Source organism: Chelonia mydas, chromosome 1, assembly GCF_015237465.2.
Source record: "Chelonia mydas isolate rCheMyd1 chromosome 1, rCheMyd1.pri.v2, whole genome shotgun sequence".
NCBI lineage: Eukaryota > Metazoa > Chordata > Testudines > Cheloniidae > Chelonia > Chelonia mydas.
The window spans coordinates 83239013-83245716 of record NC_057849.1 but is presented as its reverse complement, the minus strand read 5'-3'; the positions used below and the strand labels follow the sequence as shown (position 1 = coordinate 83245716).

The 6704-nt window shown below is 46.6% G+C and overlaps 1 long non-coding RNA gene across 1 annotated transcript; it reads right to left on the bottom strand.

Annotated features, from left to right (window-relative positions):
- Positions 1 to 242: 242 nt before the first annotated feature.
- LOC122462061 lies at positions 243 to 6108 on the bottom strand. Its single transcript, XR_006284400.1, has 2 exons — positions 6050 to 6108; positions 243 to 441 (listed from the first exon to the last, which is right to left on the bottom strand). It is a non-coding gene; the product is annotated as an uncharacterized LOC122462061 (long non-coding RNA).
- Between the last annotated feature and the right edge of the window lie 596 nt (positions 6109 to 6704).

The following is a 6704-nucleotide window of genomic DNA, read 5'->3' as shown; positions in this document are numbered from 1 at the left end:
AGTTACACAAAAAACAATTACAATAATTAAAATGGTTAAAACAGTATTTACAACTGAATGTAAAAACGGGGAGAGGGAAAATCCCAAGTGTATCCCTTTACATATTCCACAGGCCGTCCCCAAACAGTGCGATGCCATTGTCCCACCCCCCCCGAGTCAATGCGAGGGTTGGTGGTGTACCATGCTGGTGGTCCCCACCGAAAGATGTCGCTTTTGTTCCACCAATCATTTAGGCTGAGTGGTACAAATTCAATTCCCAGTCCATTGGTTGAATTTAGCAAGGTGCACATCCAGCAATTTGTAGCACCAGCAGCTGAGGCGATGGTTTGGATTGCTCCCCGAAGAGGATGTTCTGGTATTGCCAAGGTGACTGGAGCCAACAGAAGGATCATGAGGGCTTGCAGGAACATATCTCTGGTGGGTCGTGTTCTAGCTAAAAAACTTATTTTAAAACCAAAAGCAAAAATTACACCTGCTATTATAAGTAATGGCAAATATATCAACAGTCCATAGTAGTCTCTAGTGATCAAACAGATCTGCTGCATGGTCCATTTTGCTGACAGGTTAGCTGGCAGGTTGCTCGGAACCATGGGACCATTCCTGCAATAAATCACATGGTCAGCCGGTCTTGGATGCGATCCAAGCCTCTGTAATGGTTATTCGCCTTTTATCAGCATTTAAGGCACTCCATACACCTTTCTCTTTATAGGCGTGCAAAACGCAGGTAAAGGTTCCCAGGGCTGGGTGTTTAATCACAACAGTGTCCCCGGGAGCATACTTGGAACTGTGCAGTGGTGTTCTGGCAGGGGAGATAGCTTTCCCTGTAGGGAAGAATCCCCTGCTGATTGGACTTCCTGTAGGAGTCTGTCTTTTGTTTAATCTCTGCACCACTTCGTCCAGTCTGTCTCCCCATGTGCCATCAGTAGGCTTCAAGTGATTCTTTAGCAACCCATTCCAGCGCTCGACCATGCCATTAGATTGAGGTCGATATGGAAGGTGGAAGGTCCATTGGACTCCATGGTTAAGGGTCCATTCCCTTATAAGTTTATTCTTAAAATGCGAACCATTATCTGATTGGATTTCTTGAGGCATTGGGACAATTGCTGTTAAGCGGTTTAGTCCCATAATTGTGGACAACCCTGTTGCCAATCGGGTTGGATATGCAAAACCAATCCCTGAAACAATTTCTACCCCAGTCAAGATGTATTTCCACCTCTGCCTTGTAGTGGGCAGTGGTCCGACATAATCGACCTGCCAGGTTGCCCATAGTGTTTTTCCATCTCTTAGCCTGGCAAACCTTTGTCCTTCTGCTATATGTTTTCTAGTCTCAGCACAAATAGCGCAGGCTTGCACCAGGTCTCTAGCCTGTCTGTGGGTGATAGGCCACCCCCTGATATGTGCTTGCCGCACTAACTCATCACTTCCTGTGTGTCCTAAATTATCATGTAACCATGAATATAAGCGTTCCCATTCTACTTGTGTGGTAAAGAGCTGGGCAGCTGCATCGGCTAAATTGTTTAACTGTGCAGCTGGGGTATTATTCCTCTGATGAGCTGAGACATGTCCTATAGACAGGGGTTGTTGCAGGGCATGCTGATATAACCACTTCCAGTATTCCAGTCCCCATACTGGTTTACCTCCTATTTCCCAGTGGTTATTTTTCCAGTTAGTGATCCACTGAGTGGCACCTGCCCATACCGCATAGGAGTCCGTATATACTGCGGTGGCTCCTGCTTCACAGGCCAGTTTAATTGCAGCCAATTCTGCAAGTTGTGCTGACCCATCAATTTCAGCAGTTAGGGGTGCTGCAGAGGTGTCTGCAGGCACTGCTGCAGCTTTTCCCTTCCATTTTCCTTTAACCAGCCTGGCACTGCCATCAGTGAACCATACTCCCTCAGGCTTAGAAGGGTCAAATGGGGCAGCATCCTTAATGGGAGATTGCTGTGGAAGTAGGCTGTATTCATCAGGCATTCCTACTTTCCATAGGGATTCCTGAATCATAGTGGGGTTTTGTGCAGTGTCTGCACTACCTACCCTGTGGTGTATGTAAAGTGCCCATCTTTGGACAGTCATTTTTTTGTGCTACACCAGGTGGTAACTCTTTCCCTTCCAATATAGGTTTAATGATTGGAAGAGGAGTGTGAATTGTGATGTCCTTATTCTGAGTTAATTCCTCAGTTTCTCTCAAGGCTGTGTAAGCTGCCAGAAGCACCTTCTCATAAGGCGTGTAGTTAGCCTGTGACCCTTGCCATGACTTGGAACCAAACTGAATTGGTCGTCTGGGAGCAGTGTCACTTTCTTGCCAGAGAGCATAAGACATTCCAGTGGCTCCCACAGTTAGGTACAAATGGAATGGGGCTTCAGGATGTATGGGACCCAGAGCCTGATAGGTGTGTATCTCCCCTATCAGTTGCCTGAGGGCTTCCTCATGGGCAGGAGCCCATTCCCAGGCAGCACTTTTCTTTAACAAATTGTACAATGGTCTGGCTATAATGGCAAAGCCAGGTACATGTTTTCTCCAAAACCCCAGGGTTCCCAAAATCTGTCTCAATTGATCTTTACTGTCAGGGGAGGGTGCCTGATTTAGCTCTTGCACAGTGTCATTAGGCACAGACCTCCTACCTCCCATCCATACAGTACCTAAGAATTTTATCTCTTGGGAGGGACCTTGGCATTTCTCAGCTGGTAACTCTAAATTAAGGGCTTCTAGTGCTTCTTTGATTTGATTCATAGCCTCCTGTACCTCTTCTGAGGTTTTCCCACCTATTAAGATGTCATCAATGTATTGCACAGTTTGTATATTGGGTGGCAGTATAAGGTCATCTAGGACCTTTGCCAGTGCCCCATGGCAAATAGTGGGTGAGTGTTTAAACCCTTGTGGCATTCGGGTAAAAGTGTATTGTACACCTTTCCAAGTAAAAGCAAATCTTTCCTGGTCAGCTGGTTGCAAAGGGACCATGAAGAACATGTCCTTTACATCTAATACTGCTAGCCAGGGTTTATCCCAGGTTTGTATGGTGTTTACAATGTCTGTTATGCTAGGGACTGCTGCAGTTAATGGTCCAGTGTTACAGTTTAGCTTCCTATAGTCTATAGTGAGTCTCCATTTGCCATTTGGTTTCTTGATGGGCCACACAGGAGAATTAAAGTGAGAGTGGGTACGAATTAAAATTCCTCGCTGTTCCAAATCTTTGATCAGGTCAGTAACAGGGCTTATGGCCTCCGCTGGGACATTATACTGCTTTATGTTTGTTACTGTTGAGGGCGGGAGAGCAGGCGCGCTGCTAAGTAAGTTTACAGAATAGTGGGGAGGGCTTTCCTCTTCCAGGTGGGTGGCATGAGGAACAGAACTGACTCCAAAAGCCCATCTTTCCCCATTAATCCTTCCCTTCTTTCCTCTTAAAACGTCCATGCCCAGTATGTTGGCATTGCCCAAAATCACCTCATATTTTCGGGGCTGATGGTGGGGTTGCAATGGGATATCCAGTTTTATCTTAACTAATGGGTAAGTTATGGTACTGCCATTTACTCCCGTAACAAGTACCTGCTTTCGGCCAGTAGGTGGCGAGCCCTGAAAACTTTCTCGCTTAATCATGGACATTTGAGCCCCTGTGTCCATTAAGAAAGGAACAATGTGTTTGTCATTTACAGTTACATATATCCGGGGGTCTTTTGCTGTTGTTTTCTCCTCTTTGGATTTAAGCTGGTTTATTGGGAGAGGAGAGTGACCCCCGCAAGCTAGTTTCCCTGTTCTGGTAACTCTTGCAGTTGCTGCAGCAATGGAGTATACAGGGTGTTTGCAGCTGGGGAAGGAGGAGAGAGCTGCAGAGGTGCACTGGGAGTAGCATTAGTTGTCTCCCAGTCAGCTCTTTTAAAGGTGGTGAATAATTTTAGCCGCTCTGTGGGCAGTCCATTTATCACATCTCTGGGATACCCTAAAGCCAGACATTGTCTCCACAACTTGGCTCTAAGCTCCTTTTCCTCCTGGGTTGGCTCTCGCTTGTTTTTATGTCCTTTAGATGGTGCCCCCTTGTTTCCCTGAAGGGAACGCATCTTAGCTTTGCCTGTCAGTGCTCTGATGTCTCCGAATTCTCTAAAGTATGACACCAGAAGGTTTAGCAGTGCCCGAAAGGTACTGTTATGTGCTGCAGCTTCTGATCTAAGGGACAGTGCCACAGCCCTATGGTTACTCGGAGCTCCCTTAAGCAGGGGTCTGAGATCCTCTACATTTACCTGACCCTCCCATGGACTTTCATAGGCTAACTCTTGAGGGTTTTGGCCAAGCATGCTAATGACAGCCACAGTTAATAGAGCTGCTTTTACCTCATCTATGTTGGTCCAGTGCATTACTGTGGGTTCATCTCGGTCTGCTGGGTAAATTCCTCTTGCCCATCGACAAGCCAGAGACCAAAGTGTTTTAGGGGTGTTCCCCTCTGAGTGTTCCAGGAATATTCCTGCACCTAAGTTAAGGCGCTCAGTTTCTTGGGCTGTCAGGCGTATATATCCACCCCCAGTGTCCCAGAGGCGGACCAGCCACTCTATTATACCTTCCTCAGGCTTTTTAGCAAAATCTCCCTGGATTGTTTTTAACTCCATGGGAGTATATTGGCGGGTGGTAATTTTGGTAAAGTGTGTTGGAGCTTTACTCCCTTTTCCCTTTTTACCTCCCCTTTTTGTTTTTGAAGAGGTGGATGGATCATTATCATCCCCTTCTTCATCCAGCTCTGCCCCACTCAAATTTCCCTCATGTTCTTCTGATTTGTGATGTGTGATAGCTGGTCTTAATTTTACAGAGGGACCTTCCTCTTCAGAGGAGGGGGACTCATCTGCTGAATCCCAAATGTCTCCATCCCATTCCTCAGGGTCTAGCCAGAGAGCAGTCTCAACCTTAGCCCGGTTGATTCTGCGTGTTTTAGTCTCCAGCTTTTCCCTTCGTTCTATCCCTTCTTTCTCAATTAAGGGAAGTAATCTTTTCTGAAGATGTTCCATATCCCTATTCAGTGTTCTTACTCTGGTATCTAAATTCTGGCATTCCTTGCGCAGTGTGTCCCTTTCCTGTTGTAGCCTATTAAATTCTGTTGCCAGACTATGATAATCTTTACAGGCAGCTTGCCAAATGTTAGTAAGCAGCCATATACAAGCACCTTTTCCTTTCCCTTTCTTCATCTTGCAGGCAGTTCTCCAGTTACAGAAATGCTGCCAGATCTCTGCTGGTTTTCCCCAATATTTCTCCAGCAGTTCTTTGCTCCACAGAGGATTTCCCCATCCCTCTTGGGTCAAACTTTTCTCTAGCTCAGGGAATTCTGTGGTGTTTATCATGACTGGTTTCATTGTGTTACTGTAGTGCAGTCTATATCACAATCCTGTTCGTGACGCCAAATCTGTTAGTCGATGGCCAGGGATGTTTGGTGAGGTGCCAGCTATGCCCGTTTATACCATCCGTGACTTTAACCGCTAGGACGCACTGTCCCTTCGCGGCGGGCAGCCCGGGCTAGGCTGACGGATGCCCCAAGGTCCTAACCACCCGTGACTTTAACTGCTAGAGCTCAGAGCTCCTTCGCAGCGGGCAGTCAACACTGACTGACAGGTGCCCCAATGGCAGCACTAAGAGCCTCTCCACACCCGTGACTTTAACTGCTAGAGCTCAGAGCTCCTTCGCAGCGGGCAGTCAGGATTGACTGACAGGTGCCCCAAGAGTTTGCCCCGTGGAGGCGGCACAACTCAACGCTAGGCTCTTAGTACTCTCACCTAATGGCCAGGCTTTATAGCCAAAACGGCTGAGGTTCTTTAATTGTGTTGGCTGCTTTACAGTAAACCAGAGAAACAAGTCAGGCTTATGCACAATGGTTACCAAAATTTATTAAACTAGATTCTAATCATGTGGTTACAAAATTGCTAGTGCCTACTTATTTAAATGTAGAGATGTTACACACACAAACAAGTTACAAAACAGAAGCCACAATCCCAAAGAAAAGAAAACAAAGTATAGAGCTCTATTTCAAAATATGTGTACACTAAAGATAGGAGATCAGGTGTGGGTGCTTCTTACCCTCCTTGCATCTCTCGATTCCAGCGGTGCCAAGCCAGGATCGGTCACTCAATTCCGCGGAAAGACGAATAAGGGACAAGGCTTAGGGACCCTCTTAGCTGCAGAAGCCTTGGGAGGCTGTCACTTATCTGACCAGCAGATAGATAGTGAAAAGCACTCAAAAATCATGGTGCTGTAGGTCCCATACTTATACCTCTGTACTCCTTTATTCTCTTTCTCCTTTCTTATGCCAAATTGGGGCTGGTCTGTCTGGGCGACGCCAGCTCTCGCAAGAGTAGTTCACACTTGCAAGGGAGAAACAATAAGTTTCGACTACTGGACACTTCTTTTATCAGGGTAAATATTTTCCCACCTAGGATGTTGGGGTGTGTGCATCACGCTATTTAGTAGGGGCTAAGAGCCATGTCTGTCACAGCTTCTCTGTCTGCTGTGAGCCTAATCGTTGTATATGTTCCCAGAGGCACATTGTCACAGCACACCTGTGCTTCTCACAGCTTCAAAGGCTGTGCTGGAATTTATGTTGAGTGCCCTGTTGTTTTGGCTCCCGTGTGTTTCCAGCAATGCTGGTCTGAGGGGGGGGGCTGGCTGTCTGGCTACACCTGTGCTACTGTATACCTTTTTGTTTATCAGTGACATAATGGCAGAAATGACCTTT